The sequence below is a fragment of the Arvicanthis niloticus genome, chromosome 9 (assembly GCF_011762505.2).
Source record: "Arvicanthis niloticus isolate mArvNil1 chromosome 9, mArvNil1.pat.X, whole genome shotgun sequence".
Taxonomy (NCBI): Eukaryota; Metazoa; Chordata; class Mammalia; order Rodentia; family Muridae; genus Arvicanthis; species Arvicanthis niloticus.
This window is the reverse complement of record NC_047666.1, coordinates 21,681,267-21,701,631: the sequence shown is the minus strand read 5'-3', so window position 1 is coordinate 21,701,631 and position 20,365 is coordinate 21,681,267. Positions and strand designations below refer to the sequence as shown.

The window sequence follows — 20,365 nt, the reverse complement described above, 5'->3', positions numbered from 1 at the left end:
ACACAGGAACCAGACACTTGAGCCAAGCAAATTGTGATAGTGTTGAGGACTCAAGAGAGCTGGAGGAGAGCATCTGCTCCTGCCTGCTGGGGAGGGGTAAGTGAAGACTTTAAAGAGGTGGAACTTGAAGGGTGAGTCAGGGCTAAGTACACAAAAGGGAAGGTAGGGTTGGGACGACTGGGAAGATTGGCTGGTGGGAGAGTGTGCTGGAAGACGACAAAGGACCTGAGGATAATGGCCACCAATCACATAATTATTCATTACATAATTCCACAAAGCATCCTTCAGTGTCTCCTTATTGCTTAATGGAGGCACTCTCAGTTCCTTGAAGGAATATGAGATTCTGCTCTCATCAGTTGGCCTCAGCTTAACCTCCCGCATGCCTGAGACTCCACCCACCTAGCACCCCTTCGTATGCATACAGGGCTAACAGTCTCTCCTTTGGTTTGTATATGCTTGGCCCAGGGAGTGGCACTGTTGGGAGGTGTTAATTTGTCTTTTTTTTTTTTTTTTTCTTGTTGGAGTAGTGTGGAGAGCTGTTTGGGGCTTCTTGGCAGGAATCTGACATTGGGCCATGACAAGGAAATAAGTTCAGTCAGGAATCTACATTTTAGGCTAGAACAAAGAAGTAGGCTTCAGGTATGAATATGACTTTGGGCTAGGACAGGGAAATAGGCTCAGATATTTTGGACAAATTCTTAGAAACAGTGATCATGGGACTTTGTTTATTGCTTTGCTTGTTCCTTGACTATTTGCATCTATTATATTGCTAGTTCCTCAACTTAGAACTGACCTTAATACTTGCATGTAATTAAAATGGTATAAAAGCAGATTAGGAAAAAGAAAACCCACCTCAGCTTCAGAACTGGCTGGGGTCATACTACAATGTTGTTAAATCGTCTTTTTTCTTTTTAATCCTCACTTCTTCACTGGAGAACCTGTTGACTTACTGGGCTGACCTGGTCTGAGTAGGTGTGGCCTTGTGGGTGTGGGCTTTAATACCCCTGTCCCTGCTGCCTGAAAGTCAGTATTCTGCAGGCAGCCTTCAGATGAAGATGTGGAACTCTCAGCTCCTCCTGCACCATGTTCACCTGGATGCTGCTATGTTCCTGTCTTGATGATAATGGACTGAACCTCTGAACCTGTAAGCCAGCCCCAATTACATGTTGTCCTTATAAGAGTTGCCTTGGTCATGGTGTCTTTTCACAGCAGTAAAACCTTAACTAAGACAGTGCTTTTGCCTAAACCAAGTCTCTCTCTCTCTCTCATAATTGGCAAGATTTAAGTTTGACACTAACAGCAGCTGATCTGCAAATGTCTCCAGCTCCTCTGGATAGACGACAAAGCTCTCTGACTTCCTCTTAGATCTAGTCACTTCGCTCTTATGCTTGCATCCTTGCATTTGTTCTATAGCTGGCTGCACTATGAGTAAGAGCATCACAGGTACCATCTGCGTCTGCCAGAGCCGTCCCCTGAGTGCCTCCAAAACACCTGATGCAAAGCAGGCACTCAGAACACCCAGGAGGGAGGCAGAAGTGTGATTCAGTTTGTCGTTTGCTTGTCTAGCATGCACCAACCCCTTAATTCAATCCCTAGAGCCCCATAAGCTGGAAGCAGTGACACAAGCCTGTGATCCCAGCTCTGGGGAGGTAGAAGGAGGAGGATCAGGAATTTAAGGTTTGGGCAGATGAGATGGCTCAGTAGGTAAAGGCACTGGCTGCCAAGCCTGATGACCTGAGTTCAATCTGCTAAACCCAGGTTGGGGAAGAAGAGAAACCAACCTCCCACAAGTTGTCCTTTATGTCCACGCACAGAATGTGAAGCATGTGTGGCCACATGCATACACAGGCATGAACAGTTTTAAAGGTTAGACATGGTGGTGCACACCATCCACCCCAGCATTCCGACAGTGGAGGCCGGTGTTCTCTTTGAGTTCAAAGCCAGTTTGGTCTACAGATAAAGTTCCAAGCCAGTCAGGGTTGTATAGTAAGACCTAAATCAAAAGAAACAAAACAAAACAAAAACAAAAAAGGAAGGAAGGAAGGAAGGAAGGAAGGAAGGAAGGAAGGAAGGAAGGAAGTGGGGCATCCTCAAATACATAGTAAGTGAGTTTAAGGTCATCCCATGATAAATGAGACCCAAACCTGGGAGACTGGCAAGGAAGCCACAATATGGTGTCAAGTCACCACTGGGACCTTTCACACACTCCTGCTTTCACTGGAACTCAGAGAGCTTTGTAGGCTCACCCTATAAATGGGAGTAAAGATTATTCTTAAAGCAACCTTTGTTCTTTCCGTGAGGCCACTTTCCTTTTTAGAATCCACCCCCTGAAGACCCTGCCATGAAGAGGATGGTGATTCTTCCCTTCCCCAGCTTCAGCTGGCTCCCAGAAGCCGCTGTCACAGCTGGGGGGGACACACTCTGCTTCTATTTTGCATAGCTCCAGAAAGTTCTTCTGCTTATTTGTTTTTCTCATGAACACTCAGATTAGCTTTCGAGGTTGCCCCTAAGTCTACTACAAAGAACAGTGGGAAGGGCTTGCTAACTAACAACTACAAGATTTGTCCCCAGATGCCTAGGACAACATTCTTCTGTTTATCTTGGCACAGCAGCAGTGTTGTTCAATGGCCTAAATGTCACCTCACTCCACTCCTGTCTACCCCTCTGCACCCCCTTTACTCCCACTTCCCTCCCCCCAGGCCTCAAAACCAAACGAAGCATGAGCAAGCACATCAGCTAACCCCTGGCAAGCATAGCCACAGATGTTGAAGGTACATGCTCACTGACACGGGAGAGTGCCTCTGACATCTTATTTTACACTGATAAACACGTGTTATGTTAATATGGAGGAAGGGAGACTGGAATTATAGAAACTAAAATGTTTGGTATTGTTTGAGCCCTGGATCCCGACAAGGAATCAACTTCTGCAAATTGTCCTCTGACCTCGACATGTGCACCAATGGTACGCATGTGCCCCTCACTCCCGAATTTATACAATAAGAATAAATAAACATTTTTTAAATCAAAAATGTGATTATGAGGAAATTTCAAATAAAAACCATCATGCACTGGGATCAACCAGACCCAAAGTCTATACATCTCAATGAACCTCTATCCAGAGAGGCCATTCCAGAGGAAGCTTCTTACGGGGCTTTGCACTTTCAATGTTGCATATATTTGTATGTACTTATCTCCCCCCAAACCCTGAAAAATCCAAGACAGGGTCACAGCTAGAAAAACAGGTTTCCTTTACAATTCAAGTGTCCATCACCTGTGCTTAGCCCTTCCTCCTGCCCTAGTATTCAGCCTTTCTTGTTTTCCCTCCCACTTGCTATGCCATACCTACATGTGCTTGCACGCACACACACACACACACACACACACACACACACACACACACACTATTGCTCTGCATAGGAGGGCGAACACAGTGGTTTTTTTTTTTTTTTTTCCTTTCCTGTGTTTCTGTGAACTCAGTATTATATAGTCTTAAGTCTAACCAAGTACTTTTACAGACGATGAGCCAGGCATGGTAGCTGATCCCAGACACAAGAGGATCAAGAGTTCCTCAGCTGTATAGCAAACTCAGGGCTAGCCTATGCCATATGAGAAGGCAGTCAGAAAACAAACAAAACAAAAAAAGAAAAAAACAAAGAAGATGACGGCATCACAGAGAGACGAGGTGTGAACAGGACTCCAAAGGAAGAGCTCGGGGTTGCTGGGAAAATATTTGTAGGGGGAACCAAGTTAGATGAAGGGTGTTAGGACCTCACAGATGAGGACTGAGACAAAGTGGGGAGGCAGGTATGGGTTTGGGGTGCTGTTCTTGTGCACAGAAGAAATGGCTAACAAGGTTGGCTATCGAAAATGAGAAGCCTCTGAAACATCAGGGGGTGAGCACCCTGTTGGGGGAAGCACAAGGTCGTGGACAGAACTTGGGGTTTCCTTCTAACTATAAAGAAAGGATTTGTACAAGAGAGTGGCAAGAGAAAGAAGACACCATCCTCGCCCTCAGGGAACTTGCTATGGTGTAATCCGATTAGAAGCTCCAAAAACTTTAATTAGGCTTAGGGAAAATGATGAGAACACAGAAATCACAGCAGTCCTTGTCTAGGAGGCTTGGGAAGATATAATCGCATTGACACTAACGACTGTGAGAATTTCATGTTCTGTTCGGGCTCTTAAGTTTTCCCAGGGAAGACAAAGAGAAAGAGTAGGTTAAGAGATATTTATGTCCTGGTGACTATAGGAGCAGAATAAATAACATACACGAGATGAGGAGCTGGAGAGATGGCTCAGCAGTTAGGAACACTCAGTGCTCTTGCAGAATGCCAGAGTTCAGTTCCCAGAAAACAGGTTAGATGGCTCAAAACTGCCTGTAACTAACTCCAGCCCCAAATGGCCAGACACCCTCTTCTGGTCCCCACAGGTACCCGCACCCATGTGCATATACCAACACACAGACAACATAAACATATACATTATTTAAAAAGATGAAAATTTATAAAAATTTAAAAAAACATAAAAAAATAAAAAACGTACATGAGACAAAGGTGGAAAGAATATCTCGTAAAGCCTGCTTCTCTCTGTGTGGAGTGGAGACTTGCTTATGGTCCAAAAGGGTCAGGGTCTCTAGATCTAGTGTTATTCCTTAAGCCCACCCCCAAATTGCCAAACTGTGCCATGATCCGGAAGCCTGTTTCATTTCTGTTGCTGTGATAAAATATTCCGATTTCCTCCCCACACCCCCCACACCCCTAAAAAACCGTAAGGAAGGAAAGGTTGGTTTGGCTTATAATTCCAGTTTATAGTTCAACTATCCACATAACAACCAAGGCAGAGAGGGAATGACTACGATTAGCGCCGCCTTACCTTCTTGCTTGTTTTCTCTCCTCTTACACGGCTGAGGGGCCCCTGTCCAAAGAATGATGCCACCCACAATGATCTGCATCTTCCCACATCAACCAACAATCAAGACAACATTCGCAGACATGCCCACAGAGCACCCAGATCCAGGCAATAGCCCAGTAAGATTCTCCTCCCAGGTGATTTCAGGTAGTGGCAACCGACAGTCAAAACCAACCAGCACAAAGCCCCACAGTCACCACCACCAAGCTTCTAGAGATCCATTAAAATGTAGTCCCCACCAGCCCAGTCCCACAGGACAGCTGAGTCTTCTGCGGGAGGCAGTAGTTTTCATCCTCCTCTGGGACTCTGTTGAGAATTCCTCTGTGGACATTGGTACCTGTCACAGGTCACAGGTCTCCTGACATCAATACGGAGTCCCATTGAGCTCTGATCACCCCTACTCCTCCCAGAACTCTGCACAGAAAATGTATGCATGGTCCTACCCTTCAGAACCTGCCCAGTGCTCTGGGCCTTTGAAGCCTCTGCAGGGTGTGGCTATGTCTTTCTGGAATCTTCCAAACAGTTCAGACTGTTTTTACCACTTTCTCCCATCCCCCTCCACCCGTGGGAACTCAGACTTAAGATGATGGTAGCAAAGGCACTCCCTCTGTTGTAATGTTTACTTCTAACATTGCCCCAGTAAATGTGGGCTTTAGCCTGACACCAGCACAAGGGGCTGAGGCAATTAATTTCTGCTGGCTCACCTTGAATTGAAGGGTGTGTGTGTTGGGGGGGGGGGGTGTGAGTAACTTAAGAAAAGATGAGGAAGCTTAAAAGAAGAGAAAAACATGAATTAGTATCTAAAAGTGATATTTTAATAGTTATTTGTATCAGCTCAGAACACTCTACATTTCTAACCCGGATCACTCCATTGCACCCCAAACTTATAACAATTTACCATCTCCAATTGCCAAAAAGTACAATGATAAGACATAGCTATTTGCTATCTGAAACATTAAAATCTCAGTTAACACTGAGGTCATATTACTATAGAATTAGAGAGGGTCTTAGTACCCAAGAAGAAAAATGTGGTATGTATTCATTTATGTGTGGATATTAGATGTTAAGTCAGTGATAACCAAGCTATAATCTATAGAACTACAAAGGTTTGGTATGTACAAAGTAAGGGCCTTGGAGGGGGAGACAGATAGATCTTTCTAGAAAAGGAAAATAGAATAGTTATGGATGAAAAAGGAGAAGACTTGTATGGAAAGATCAAATGGAGAAGGAAAGAGAAGTGGGGACAAGGGGAGGGATATGGGGAGACACAGCCAAAATTAAGGGCTATTTGAGTGATAGAATAAAAACATAATACAGTAGAAGCTTTATAAAATATAAACACATATAAAGGGGCTCTAAATGAAATCACCAAATAACAAGGCGGTCAGAGCCCCACCTGGTCATCTCTTGTCACTAAATGAAGCTTCCAACAGGGATTGGGTTACATCTGAATTGAACTGTTAGCCAAAGAAGTCCCATGAACTCGCCTCCCCCAAAAAACCCTTAGGCTGTTTCCAAGACCTTACTGGTTGCTCTCCACAAGCTGACAGCAACACCCCATTGTTGAAGACAACACCTTTACAATTTACTGAACACGGGGAAGTAAAGCTGAGGCAAGCATAGAACCAACATTTTTACAGGCAAGCACTGTCAGTATAATGCATACATAGAACCAACATTTTTACACACTAGCACTGTCAGTACAGGTTGATACTGGCACGCTACCAAAGGAGAAAAGTAAACACCAACCCCGCCACAAACCCTTTGATCTACAGTGGTGTCTTGCCTGCGGGCTATGCTAGGACAATGGTGGCACAAAGATGAGGGAGTGACCAACCAATATCTGACTTGACTGAAGGACCACCCCACAAGATGGAACCCATACCTGATACTGCTTGAATGACCAAGAACCTGAGACTTAGATAACCCAGGGACCTAGAGGAAAACCAAATATGACTTTTCTAAATAAAACAAAACAAAAAACAAACAAATAAAAAAGTAGCAATAAAATAACTCCTAATGACATTCCGCTGTACTCACAGATCAGTGCCTCGCTCAGCCATCATCAGAGAAGCTTCCTCTTGAAGCAGTTGAGAGCACATACAGAGAACCACAGCCAGACATTATGCAGAGAACGAGAGACCTCGGAACTTGGCTCTAAATAGGATGTCCCCGCCAAATCCCATCCCTCAGGGTTCAAAAGACCCTGATGAAGAGGAAGTAAAAAGAGTGTTAGCACCTGACATAGATAGAGGACACCAGGAAAGCCAGGCCCTCAAAATCAGCAAGATTGATGACATATGAGCTCACAGGGACTGAGGCAGCATGCACAGGGCCTGCACTAGATGGGATCTGTGGTGGTTTGAATAGGCGCGTCCCCCATGGACTTATGTGTTTGAATGCTAGTCCATAGAGAGTGGCACTATTAGGAGGTGTGGCCCTGTTGGAGGAAGTGTGTCACTGTGGAGGCGGGCTTTGAGGTCTTAGATGCTCAAGCTACATTCAGTGTGGCACACAGTCTCCTTCCGCTGCCTATGGATCAAGATGTAGAGCTCTTGGCTCCTCCAGCGACATATCTGCCTACATGTTGTCATGCTTTCTGCCATGATGATGCTGGATTAAACCTCTGAAACTTTCAGCCAGCCCCAATTAAATGGTTTTCCTTTATAAGAGTTGCCTTGGTCATGGTATCTCTTCACAGCAATGAAACCCTAACTAAGACAGAGTCCTAGAGTTGAAAGAAGTTGACATGTGCCCCAATGTAGAAGCTATTTCCAGTTGATAATCACTTGCAAATAAAATTTAGTTTTCTTCAAGGGAGTGTCACTGGGGAAAAGGCAGGCTGTGTGCTCAGCAATGATGTCAACAGAAAACGAACTCAACGGTGTCATGCGAAGTTCTTTGTCCCATAACATAGTGTCAGGACTTTTTTTTAAAGAAAAGATTTATTTATTTAATGAATATGAACACCTCTCTTCAGACACACCAGAAGAGGGCATCAGATCCCATCACAGATGGTTGTGAGCCACCATGTGGTTGCTGGTATTGAACTCAGGACCTTTGGAAGAGCAGTCAATGGTATCTGCCCTTCTGTTTTATGTGTCTTTGGGGAGGAGGGTGTTTCCGTTCTTTCTGTTTGTTTTGTCCTATTCGGATGTATTAGTTCTGTTTACCATATCATACCATATCATATCACATCATATCATAATATTATTATCCCTTAGAGGCTTGTTTGTTATTCTAATAAGAGACACAAAAGGTAGTAGACCCCAATGAGAGTGGAGGTAGGAAGAACTGGGAGGAGCAGAGGGAAGGGAAACCATTACGAGATATTATATGAGAGACAAAAAAAAAAAAAAAAAAAAAAAAAAAAAAAAAAAAAAAAAAAAAAGCCATTTTCAACGAAAGGAAAAAGAAAAAGAAGAAAAAGTAAGGGTCTTAGTCCTGAGTGTGTATCCAAATGACTCCGAGTAGGCACAGCATCCAGGAACCTGCACTCCCAATGCTTACCGCTGGACTATTCATAGTCACTGAGAAACGGAAATAGCCTAGACGGACACCAACAGAAGACTGAGTAGAGAAATGTGGTTTGTAAACACAATGGAGCTTTATTCGCTCATAAAAAAATGAAATCATGACAATATACAGGAAAATGAATACAGCTGGTAAGCACTCAGAAGTGGCTCCTTAAATATGGAATCTTGGTTTAAATCTGCCTGTGTGTAAGTATGTGTATGCATTAGTGTAGTGTAGTGTGTGTAAGGATAAGTGTGTGTGTGTGTGTGTGTGTGTGTGTGCGCGTGCACGCGCGCACATGTGCACACACTCGTAGATGTGTAGGTCATAAAACTAGAAGAGGATCCATAAGAGAGAAGGACTAGACCTTACCTGGGTACAGAAATATTCTAGTGTGCTTTTTTATTGTTCTGACAACCATCCTGGCTTACAGAACTTGGAGAGGAAAAGGCTTATTTGGCCTCGATATTTGTAGTCTTCCCGGTGGTGCTTTGGTTGAGAATGGCCCCATAGGCTCATAGATCTAGCTTCACCAGCAGGGAATGGAACGCCCTGAAAGGAATAGGGGGTGTGTCTTGTTGGAGGAAGTGTGTCATTGGGGATAGGCTTTGGGGTTTCAAAAGCCCGCTCTAAGCCCAGAGTCTGTCTCCGTCTCTGTCCCTCTCTCTGTCCCTACCAATCAGGATGTAGAACTCTCAGCTCCTTCTCCGGCACCATGTCTGCCTGCATGCTGCATGTTCCCCACCATGATGATAATGGACTAAACCTCTGAAACTAAGCCAACCCCCAATTAAGTGCTTTCATTTATAAGAGTTGCCGTGGTCGTGGTGTCTCTTCACGGCAATAGAACAATAGGACAATGACAAAGACAATAACTGAGGGAAGTTAAGGCATGTACTCAAACAGGAGCAGAAGCAGGAAACACAGAGAAAAGATTGACGGCTTGCTCCAGACTCACATTCGTCTGCCTTTTTTACACAACCCAGGACCACCTGCCTGCCCAGGGATGGCACCCCCACAATGGGCTAGACACTTCCACATCAACCAGCAATCAAGAAAATGCCCCCGCAGACACGGCCAGTGTGATGCAGGCATTTCCTCCACTGAGATTCCCTCCTCCCACATAAATGTCATTTGGGTTAAGTTGACAAGAACTAACCAGCCACAGAGGGTAATGGAAACGTGTGACATAAAACCAGAATAGGGGAGCGAGAGGGAGGAAGGAGACAGCAAGAAGGAGCGGGGACGATCCCGGGAAGGGAGAATGAATAAGAATAGAGTATAAAGACCTATATTACAACATGCCTTACAAATACCATAATAAAAGTCATGACTTTGCATGCTAAGTTTAAAAATGGTTACTATCCCCAGGACTGCGTTGAAAGACTCGACATCCCGAAGCTTTCTGGTATCCCAGACTCTCAGCGAAGACCTCCCACCAATGAGGATCCTGGGATAAGTGCTCAGCTGCAGAGCAAGGGCCTCTGACTTGGCATGTATCAGGGCTCAGCTGTGGCTTCTGATGGCAGTAGGGTAAGGTATAGTACTTAGAACGCGGTTGACATACTTCTTAGAGAACAGCATTTTGTTACGTTGGTGAAGTTTAATTATAACAAAATTTGATTCTCAGTGGTAGTGGGCATAGAAACAAGAAATAGCTCTCCATCCGGAAAATAGAAATAGAATCCTTCGTTCCAGTAGAAGCAGGACGCTTTATTTAAAGCTTCACTTAGGAGGTGAACAAGGGCGCTCCAGGGAGCTGTAGGAATCCCCGTGGATAGGTGGTGCCACCTGCTGGTCATCTCTGAGAACTGTTGGTGCTCATTCTTTTCCTTGGTTGATTTTTTTGTTTTGTTTTGAGATAAGGCCTTTCTTTATAATTCTTATATTAATTTCTTCAACCACCAGATCTTTTGTTTTTTTCCTTTTTTTTTCTGTCAAGACAGAGTCTTACTATGTATCCCAAGCCGGTTTTGAACCTATGATCCTTTTGCTTTGGCCTCTCAAGGGCTGAGATTATAGTGCCCTGCCTCAACCCTACCTACTGCCTCAGGAAGAGAATTCAGAACTATTTAGTGAAAATGTTCAATTGTCATTTTTTTCCAACATGCCAATAACATCTTGTGTGTGTGTGTGTGAACATGTATGTGTGGTGTTCAGAGGGCATCGTTGTATGTTCTTTAGGGACGGTCCTTCTCTTTCCTTTTAAAAATCTTATTAAGTCTGTCACTGGCAGGGAAGTATCCAGATAGGCTATATTAGCTATCCAGCAAACGTTAACCATCTTCCCCTCTCTGCCTCCAAGCCCTGGGATTACAAATATGCACCACCATTCCTGGCTTTGTTTTGTCCGTAATGTTCTTTTTGTTTGGTTTGGTTTGGTTTGAATGTGGTTTCTGGGGATTGAACTCTGCGCCCTCATAACTGCCAGCACTTCACTGACTAAACTGTTCCTCCTCCCTAAGCTCTTGTAAGAAACCGTGGAAAGGACTGGATGGATGCTTCAGAAGGTGAAATCACTCGCTCTGCAAGTCTGAGGACCCGAACTCAATCCCTAAACCTGTGTAAAGGTGTAAGAGAACTGGCTCCACGCAGCTGCCTTCTGGCCTCCACTCGTGTGCCTTGATGCACGCACCCCCCCCCACACACACACACATACACACTCTAAGGATGCAAAGAAGACCAGATTTTGGTTCCTGGCATCCATATTGGCCAACTCAAACCCGCCTGCAAACTGCACTCCAGGGGATCCAAAGCCTCTGGCTTCTAAGGGCACTTTCTCTCTCTCTCTCTCTCTCTCTCTCTCTCTCTCTCTCTCTCTCTCTCTCTCTCTCTCTCTCTCTCTCTCTCTCTCTCTCTCTCTCTCTCTCTCTCTCTCTCTCACACACACACACACACACACTTAAAGATTAAATTAATAAAATATTTTTGTTTTGTTTTTTATTTTTTTATTTTTTGAGACAGGGTTTCTCTGTGTAGCCCTGGCTGTCCTGGAACTCACTCTGTAGACCAGGCTGGCCTCGAACTCAGAAATCCGCCTGCCTCTGCCTCCCAAGTGCTGGGATTAAAGGTGTGCACCACCACTGCCCGACAAATTAAATATTTTTAAAGAATGAGGAAGAGGGAGAAGTCAAAGTTGTGGGTTAGGCAACTGGATGGCTATTTCTACCTATTGAAAGTTGAGCGAGGGACTAGCAACTAGACAGATCCCAGACAGGCAGGCAGGATCACAGATAGATAATGAAGGCTGCAAACTTCTGGCTTCTTCCTCACCATGCTGACATGAGACAAAGTCCTTTGTGAGCTTTTCTCCCACCAGTTAGGGCCCCCACCAGCAGACAGGTCAGCCAAGCTCAAGGCTGGTCCAGGATAAGTTTACTCAAAGTTGACCACTCTCAGCTTCCTTGACGGTCTCTGAAGTGTGTGTATGTCTATGTATGTGACTGTGTGTAAGTCTGTGTGTGACTGTGTGTGTGAGAGAGTAAATGTATGTGTCTCTGTGTGTATGAAGGAGTGTGTGTGCACAAGTGTGTGTATCTGTCTGTGTATATGTACTGTGTGTGAGAGTGAGTGTGTGACTATGTGTGTATGCGACTCTGTGAGTGTGTGACGTGTGCATGTATGTGTGAGTGTGTGTGGATATTTTGCACAAGTGTGTGTGAATGTGTGTGAGACTGTGCATGTGTAAGTCTGTGTTAGTGTGTGTGGTATGGGTATGAGTGTGTGTGTGTGTGTGTGTATGTGTGTGAACACTTGCAGGGACACACAGACCTTCAGTAAAAATGTCATCACCAGTTGACTCTGCTGCTGTGTCTAGGATTTTCCCTGATACTTCCTGTTTCCTTAAATGACAGCGAAAGTGAACCTTAAACGGTAAAACAAGGAAGTACAGAGCAAGATCTGTGTAGCTCAGGTTACTCAGTAACTCAGTTTAGGACACAGAGAGCTGAAGGGCCCTGTGGAGGGGACCCTGTGGAGGGGACCCTGTGGAGATGTGCAGCAAGCACATCTTTAGTCACGTAGGAAACAGGCATGGAGGACACAGGATGAGGACAGCCAGGTAGAGAGCACTCCATGACCATGAAGGTTAGCAGCACAAAAGGGAGGTGTCCTGGAAACCCAAACAGGTCACTGGTCATCTTAAACGGACTACAGGTCCCCTGTGAGGCCTGCCGGAGACGTTGAGGGTACGCAGTGCACAGGGAGCAGGGCTGGCGTTGAGACCCTGTGGGCGTACCCTGATGTGGAGCGGCACGTTCTGTAGCAGGTCCCCAGTACTGGGGGAGCTGTTCCCTCATCACCACTGAGGGGTTAGAATGGATGTGGGCTACATTTTGCATCAATGGCATGCCAAGCCCAGCTGGGCTGCCCTTTCCTGTAGATTGCTGAACCCCAGTCTCCCACTTCAAAGATCAGAAGGTCAGTAGTCCCACCCTCCTGGCCTAGGGTCTCTGGTCACTTTTCAGGGGGTTGTCAGTGAGTGTAACAGAGTTTAGTCAGAGCGTTGCCTTCAAATGAAAGGGACAGAGGACCCTAGGCAGGAACACAGAAAGCCTGTGGCTGGCTGGCTGCCAGCCTGCGTCTTAGAGATATGAAAGTCACCCTACTTCTGGTTATGAGTTACCATTTTCATTGCTGGGACAAAACTACCAACAACAAGAAATGTAAGGCCTTATTTTAGCTTAAAGTTCAAGGACACAGTCCCTCCTGGTGGGGACGGTTGCTGGTCACACTGCACTTTGGTGTCTCCTTTTGATTTTTTTCACTTTCTCCTCTATGTTCAGTCCAAGACCCTAGCCCATGGAATGGTGCCACCCACATTTAAGATGGGTCTTCTTCCTTAATTAAAACAGTCTAGAAACTTCCTCACAGATGGGCTCGGAGGTCTGTCTACTTTATGATTCCAGACCCTGCTGAATTGACAATATTACTCATGGTAACCCTGGCTCCTGAGAGCCTCACTGTCTCTCCAGAGGGTTAGTCCTCAGGTTTCTGCTCATTCCTTCCTGATGGTGTTAAGATACTTTCTCTGCTTCCCTGGAGTGCCCGCCACAAAAGCTACCTGTATGAAGTCTGGCATGGAATCCTGGGTCTCATCTGCTCCTTCCCCTGGCAGGAACGACTCTCTTGAACCTCAAAACAAAGAAGAGACCCACAATTTAAGACAAATGATTTAGCTGGATCCTCCAGGAAAAGTTTTAAAAGATGGGGATTGTGTTTATGAGGAACGAGTTATGCTGGGTCTGTCTGCTACTTTTAATTTTCTGCACACCTGTGCTCAGTTTCTTCCTCAGCCACCAGTTTCCCTGGGCACAGCGTTAAACCCCCAAATTCACATTCTTTACCCCAGAGTCATTGGTGTTCAAAATCCAGGTTGAGCCAACACCGGAGCTGATTCTGAAGAACGTGAGATTTGAGAGCCACATCACAAAGTGGTTGGTAACAAACATTAACGCCTGGCCATACTTAAGGCAGCCTCAAAATAACTGAATAACAGCCTCTCTTTCATTTGTTTTCTTTCCCTTTCTCTCCAGGGAAATTTTCTTCTTCTTCTTCTTCTTCTTCTTCTTCTTCTTCTTCTTCTTCTTCTTCTTCTTCTTCTTCTTCTTCTTCTTCTTCTTCTTCTTCTTCTTCTTCTTCTTCTTCTTCTTCTTCTTCTTCTTCTTCTTCTTCTTCTTCTTCTTCTTCTCCCTCTCCCTCTCCCTCTCCCTCTCCCTCTCCCTCTCCCTCTCCCTCTCCCTCTCCCTCTCCCTCTCCCTCTCCCTCTCCCTCTCCCTCTCCCTCTCCCTCTCCCTCTCCCTCTCCCTCTCCCTCTCCCTCTCCCTCTCCCTCTCCCTCTCCCTCTCCCTCTCCCTCCCCCTCCCCCTCCCCCTCCCCCCCTCCCCCTCCCCCTCCCCCTCCCCCTCCCCCTCCTCCTCCTCCTCATCATCATCATCATCTTCTCCTTCTTCTCCTTCTCCTTCTCCTTCTTCAAAGCCCATGAGATAGCTCAGAGGGTAAATGCCCTTTCTGACAAGCCTGAGGATCTAAGTTCAGTCCCCAGAACCACATAGTTAAAAAAGAGAATTGATTCCCCAAAGTTGTACACACACACACACACACACACACACACACACACACACCCTCCCTCTGGAACTAGATGGGGACAGAGCTGCTTTGTTGAGATGGGAAGGCTATCAGGTGGTATACCACCTGCTGGACTCCGCCTTTAGCCGGCTCCCTTCTTTCCTTTGTTAGGCAGGAAGTTGACAATTGCACACGGGAGGTTTGCATTGCTAATGCATTCGGGTGATTATTGAACTCTATGTTCTTTCTATAAGTTGGGAAGGATGGTGCTCACAGTTACCTCTGAAACATGGCCTCCACCTAAACATGCTCCCCTGCTAGCTGGGTGCTGAGACCCATCAGATGGACTCTGCCTCTCTCCTGAGGGAGGAAGAAGGCCAGGGAGTAGTCTTCATTGACTCCGGTTTACTTTGCTCTTTAGTTTCCTGCCACTTCAGAGATTATTCTTCCATATCCGTCTTTCCCATCATCCCTCGCTTTAACACTGAGCGCACCTGCTGGTCTGTCTCCCGATCCACTGTTCCCTGTAGACTTTGGACAAGTGACGGGCACAGAATGCAATTTAAAGTCAATGTCTTCTTGGATTTCTAGCCAAGTGTGGCTTGGCCAGCCAGTGAGCTGAATTGGGGTTTCTCACAAGAACATGGGTGGTAAATTCCTTAGAGAAACATGGATAGTTTACCTACGGCTATGTTGCTGAAGAAAAATCTCTCTCCCAGCAACTGTTAACTATCTAAAATCCTTAGGGAGAGGCAGGGCCACATGACGTTCCCATGCACCTGCCCATGACAGAATGTTGATTGGTCTGTTTCTGTGCAGCTTTCCTGTGGGCAGTCACAGCTACTGAGAGTTCAAAGGGGTGTTGGCACGGGATGTACCGCTTACATTCAGGGTCTTCTCATCTGTTGTGAACTTGACTACATGCAATCGACTAAAACCCAAGCTGCCGGAAACTCCTGTGAGGAACTTGATTAATGGAATTGTTCGAAGCAGGAAGACCCACTTTAAATTTGGTGGTAACCAAGATAGAAGGACATGGGAGGAGAAGCTTTCCTTGTTGCCTGCCTACCCTCAGTCTCACTGACATGTTTTCCTATGCTGTTGCTGCAGCCTGTATTAAATCCAACTTCTTCAGGATTCCAATGTAGACTCAAGACCAGCAGCTCTCCAAAAATCTCCTAGGACTCCAGCACCAACTTGGGAATGCTGAGACATCTAGTCTTATAGACTGAACAACTACCATGTTATCAGCCTTTCAGTTTGGAGACAGTCATTGGTCTACTAGCTGGACCACAGCCTAATAAATCCCCTTTAAGTATGTGTATACACACATGTGCATATATGTATATACAATACGTATGTATATATAATCGATACTTATGTACCCTCATTCTATCGCTTTCCTTCTTTTATAGAATCCCGACTAATACACCACCTCAATTAATCTAATCTAGATAATCCCTCACAGACATGCCCATGGGCCTGTCTCTTTGGTGATTTCAGCTCCTATTAAGTTGACAATCAAGATTAACGGAGACAGGAGATTAGCACTGTCTGATCTCTTCTGATTAAGCCTAATCTCTTCAGACTGGCCTAGCTAAGCAGATCTTTGAGGTTCACCTCAGGTCTCCCTTCTTCTGGAAGCTTTTGTGGTTGTGCTGGTTGGGGATAATGCATTCCTACGTGCTCTTATCAGCCCACAGTCCTTCGGTACCACAAGGACTTCTTCAGAGTAAGTCACTTCTGGAATGTCCCCGTCGATGACCATAGCAGGCACATGGCAATTTATCTGTGGATCTGTTGAAACACTCAACAAATGGACCATGTTTTGTCTTTGAACATGTGTTTGGTTGTGGGTGTATTTGTACATGTGTGGGGGCTGAGAGAGAACCCTGGTCTCAGAAGATCTTTTATATGACCTCACAGTGAAGAAACTCTGGATATTTAAAGTGTTGGGGTTGGGGTCCTATTTTATTTTTAATGATGTACATGTGTCTGTGAGCGTGTATGTGTGGGCGATTGCCAATAGCGTCTAGAAGAGAGTGTTGGATCCCCTGGGGATGGGGTTATAGACAGCAGTAAGCTCCTGATATGTGTGCTAGAAACCAAACTTAGGTTCTTACATACTCTTAACCATGGAGTCATCTCTCCAGCCCTGAGTGTTGGATTTTTAAAAGACATTGGGGACTTTTAATGTTGAGCAGTTACATTACCATATTAACTCCCGTTCCCGTTGTTCCAACGCCTACTTCTGGCCTCCAAGGGCACCAGGCATGCACGTGGTGTGCAGACATACATGCAGGTGAAACATTCATACATATGAAATATGTAGATCTTAAAAATATTCCCCAAGCTATGTGCTGAGGGCTTGGTTGTTGGCTGAGGGTTTGAGGGAGAGTGTTTGGGTTATGAGAGTTACAGCTTCATTGATGGATTAAGCCCTGGGTGATGTATTAGTCAGGGTTCTCTAGAGGAAGAAAACTGATAGAATGTGTATAAATGTATATAGATACACATATCTATATACATCACACACACACACACACACACACACGCAGATAGAAAGAGAGCGCGAGAGAGAGAGAGAGAGAGAGAGAGACAGAGAGAGAGACTGTTTACTCTTGGGGAGGGGCTTCTCCTTGAAATTACTCCTTCCTGGGAGTACAGGTCCAGCCAGAGGTGTTTCTCTCAGTTGATTGAAGTTTTAGTTAAATCAACAATCAAGAGTAACCATCACAAATAGGCTCATAATTTCTTTTCTAAACATTTATTTTCTTTTTATTTACATGGCTCTGTATACGCATAAACCCATGTGCGCAGATGCCCACAGAGGCCAGAAGGTGTCTCCTGGAACAGTAGTTACAGGCAGTCGTAAGCCTCTTGACAGGGATTATGGGAACTGAACCTGAGTCCCCTGCAAGAGCAATAAATGCTCTTAATGTCTGAGCCATTTCTCTGCTTGGACTCCTCTATCCCTAGGTTTTGTGAGACAAGGTCTCACTATGTAGTCCCAGCAGGCCTGGAACTCTCAGAGCTATGCTTGCCTCTGGCTCACGAATAGTTGGATTAAAGGTATGTGCTACTAGAACTATCTTCATCGTACTCTTTAAATAAATACATAAATGTATTTTTCCCATCTCACCTCCACAAACTGGAAACAAAGAATTGACTCTGAGCCACACATTAACTAATGTATCACCTCAACTTTATCTGGACATTTTACCAAGCTTCTGATACCATTGTGAATGTGGAAGATTTAATCACCAGTTAAAGCAGACAAAACTCCTGAGGCCACAATAATACAACGTGAGAAGCAAACGGAAAATGAGGACGCGACGTTCCGAGGTCTAGTTGAGGTTTATTGTCGACGTGAGGGAGAGCACAGTCAGAGGCATCTGGAAGAGTTCAGGTCAGCAGACTGAACCAGGCCCTGAGATGAGGGTTTCGGGATCAGGAGAGAAGAGACTGGGACAAGTGGACCAAGAGAGTGCCTAAGATGGATGAGTTCTGTATGTTTATGTTGAGTTAATCCAATGAGGGCGACTGATAATCACACTGTACAGGTATTAAGTAGTTCTAGCAACTCACCATCTCTGAGAGTATGAGCCGGCCAGCCTGCCTGCCCTCCCTCCCTTCCTTCTTTTCTTCCTTCTTTTTCTTTTTGGTACTGGTGATGACTTACTGGAATCCACAGTTTTTGTATATGACAGACATGTGCTGAACCACTAAGCCTCACCTCCAGCCCACATCTGCCCTCAAATTCTTTATTTGTTTTCAAATAATTTTTATCTGTGTGTGTGCTTGCAGGCGTCTATGTGCACAACATATGCACTGGTGCTTGAGGACACCCAGTGTACCTTAGCTCCCCCTGACCTGGAGCTACAAGCAGCTGGGAGCCCCTGGTGTGGGTGCTTGGGATTGCTACAAGACTGTAAGTGCTCTTACCCAAGCTCCTCCCAATTTAAGATTTGAAATGGACCCTCTTTAGCTTGTATGCCTCCCAATTGCCTGAGGCAAACTTAATTTTAGTTCCTCTAAAGGGAATGTTCTCAGTGAGCTCAGAGATTCCGTGGGGGCTATTTGGTTTGTTTGTTTGTTTGTTTTGTTTGTTTTTGTTTCTTTTCTTTTTTTTGTTTTGTTTTTTTTTGTTTTGTTTTTGTTTTTTCGAGACAGGGTTTCTCTGTGTAGCCCTGGCTGTCCTGGAATTCACTCTGTAGACCAGGCTGGCCTCGAACTCAGAAATCTGCCTGCCTCTGCGGGGGTTATTTGTTAAGAATGATGAATTTCCTCTTTATGTTTTGTCCTAGTTAAGGATTCTATTGATGAAATGAGACATCATGACCAAAGCAAGTTGAGGAAGAAAGGCTGCATCTGTTTTACACCTCCATACCACTTGACATCACGGAAGTTAGAACATCAAACAAGGAAGGAACATGGAGGTAGGAGCTGATGCAGAGGCTTTGGAGGGTGCTGCTTGGTGGTTTGCTCCTCATGGCTTGCTCAGCTTGCTTTCTTATAGAACCCAGAACCACCAGTCCAAGGATGGCATCACCCATAATGGGCTTGGCTTTCCCCCATCAGTTACTAATTAAGAAAATGTCCTACAGGCCTTCCTATAGACCTATCTTATGGGAACATTTTCTCAGTTGGGGTACCCTCCTCTCTGATGACTCTCACTCGCATCAGGTTGACAAAACAGCTAGCATTTATTATTCTGTTTAGAGTCTGTGAGAGCCAGGTAGGGCTGGGAAGTAAGACAGAATCTAAGCAAAGAAGATACTCATTGCTCCCCATGGAATTCACAATAAAGGAACTAAATATCAATATGATAATTATACAGGAGGCAACCCATAATTTCCTAAAAGAAGCAACATTCTATAAGGCTGATGAACTAATTAAAACTTCAATGACTTGAGACATTATGATGCTGCAGATCCAGAGCCAAACTTCCTTGGACCATCAGTCCCTCAAATGGTAATTTATTACTTACCTGCTTGTGAACCAACAGCCTTGTAACTATTAAGTAAATTCATTCAGTGACCTCCTCACTTCCATCAAACTGAAGGCTAAGAATGCCATCAGCGCAACTGAGGCACGTAGCAGAGACTTCTCCACTTTGATATAGCATACCTAAACTGGTATGCCTGCCAATGTATTTAAGGAATGGCTTTCTTTGTTCTGCTACTATGAAAACGCCATGAAATCGTTATCCTATTGGAACATGGATTTGTGGTGACCTAAAACTTGTGTCCTGAGCCATGGTCATTTATACTTGACTCTAGAACAAACTATCTCTTTTCCCCTTTGAGGTGACAGTTGTGTTTTTCATGTAGGCACACACACACACACACACACACACACACACACACACACACAAAGGTGGAACCGAGGAGGCTGGAGAGGTGGACCTGCAGTTAGAAACACTTAATCTTTCAGAGGACCCAGGTTCAATTTCCAGCATACACATGGGGTACCTTGCCACTGCCTGTAACTCCAGCGCCAGGGGATTATAAGGCCTCCATGGGCACGCAAACACGCACACACGCGCACACATACACACACACACACACACAGAGACACACACTCCACACTCACTCACTAAGTGCAAATGAGATCACAATACTTAGTGAAATGTACAAACTTGACAGCCCCGTAGAGGATTGTAACTTTACAAATTATGGAGAAGAGGGAGAAAAAAAATCAATATATTATGTCAATATATTGATATAAAATTATTATATTATACATATCAATATATATATATATATATTATAAAATACATATATGCAAATATAATTTCCTCAAACTAGCGGTGGTCCACAGGGAAGCAAGTTTAGTCCCATAGGAGCCACCGTCCAGCCACACCTTCTCTCAC

The 20,365-nt window shown here is 45.0% G+C and overlaps 1 long non-coding RNA gene across 2 annotated transcripts; it reads left to right on the top strand.

Annotated features, from left to right (window-relative positions):
• The first annotated feature begins 1,037 nt into the window (after positions 1-1,037).
• On the top strand, positions 1,038-11,303 carry LOC143443456 (uncharacterized). 2 transcript variants are annotated; one of them, XR_013112457.1, is made up of 3 exons: positions 1,038-1,144; positions 9,796-9,957; positions 10,890-11,303. It is a non-coding gene; the product is annotated as an uncharacterized LOC143443456 (long non-coding RNA). The 2 variants fall into 2 exon arrangements; XR_013112456.1 differs by having other exon boundaries at positions 9,796-11,303.
• Positions 11,304-20,365: the final 9,062 nt, after the last annotated feature.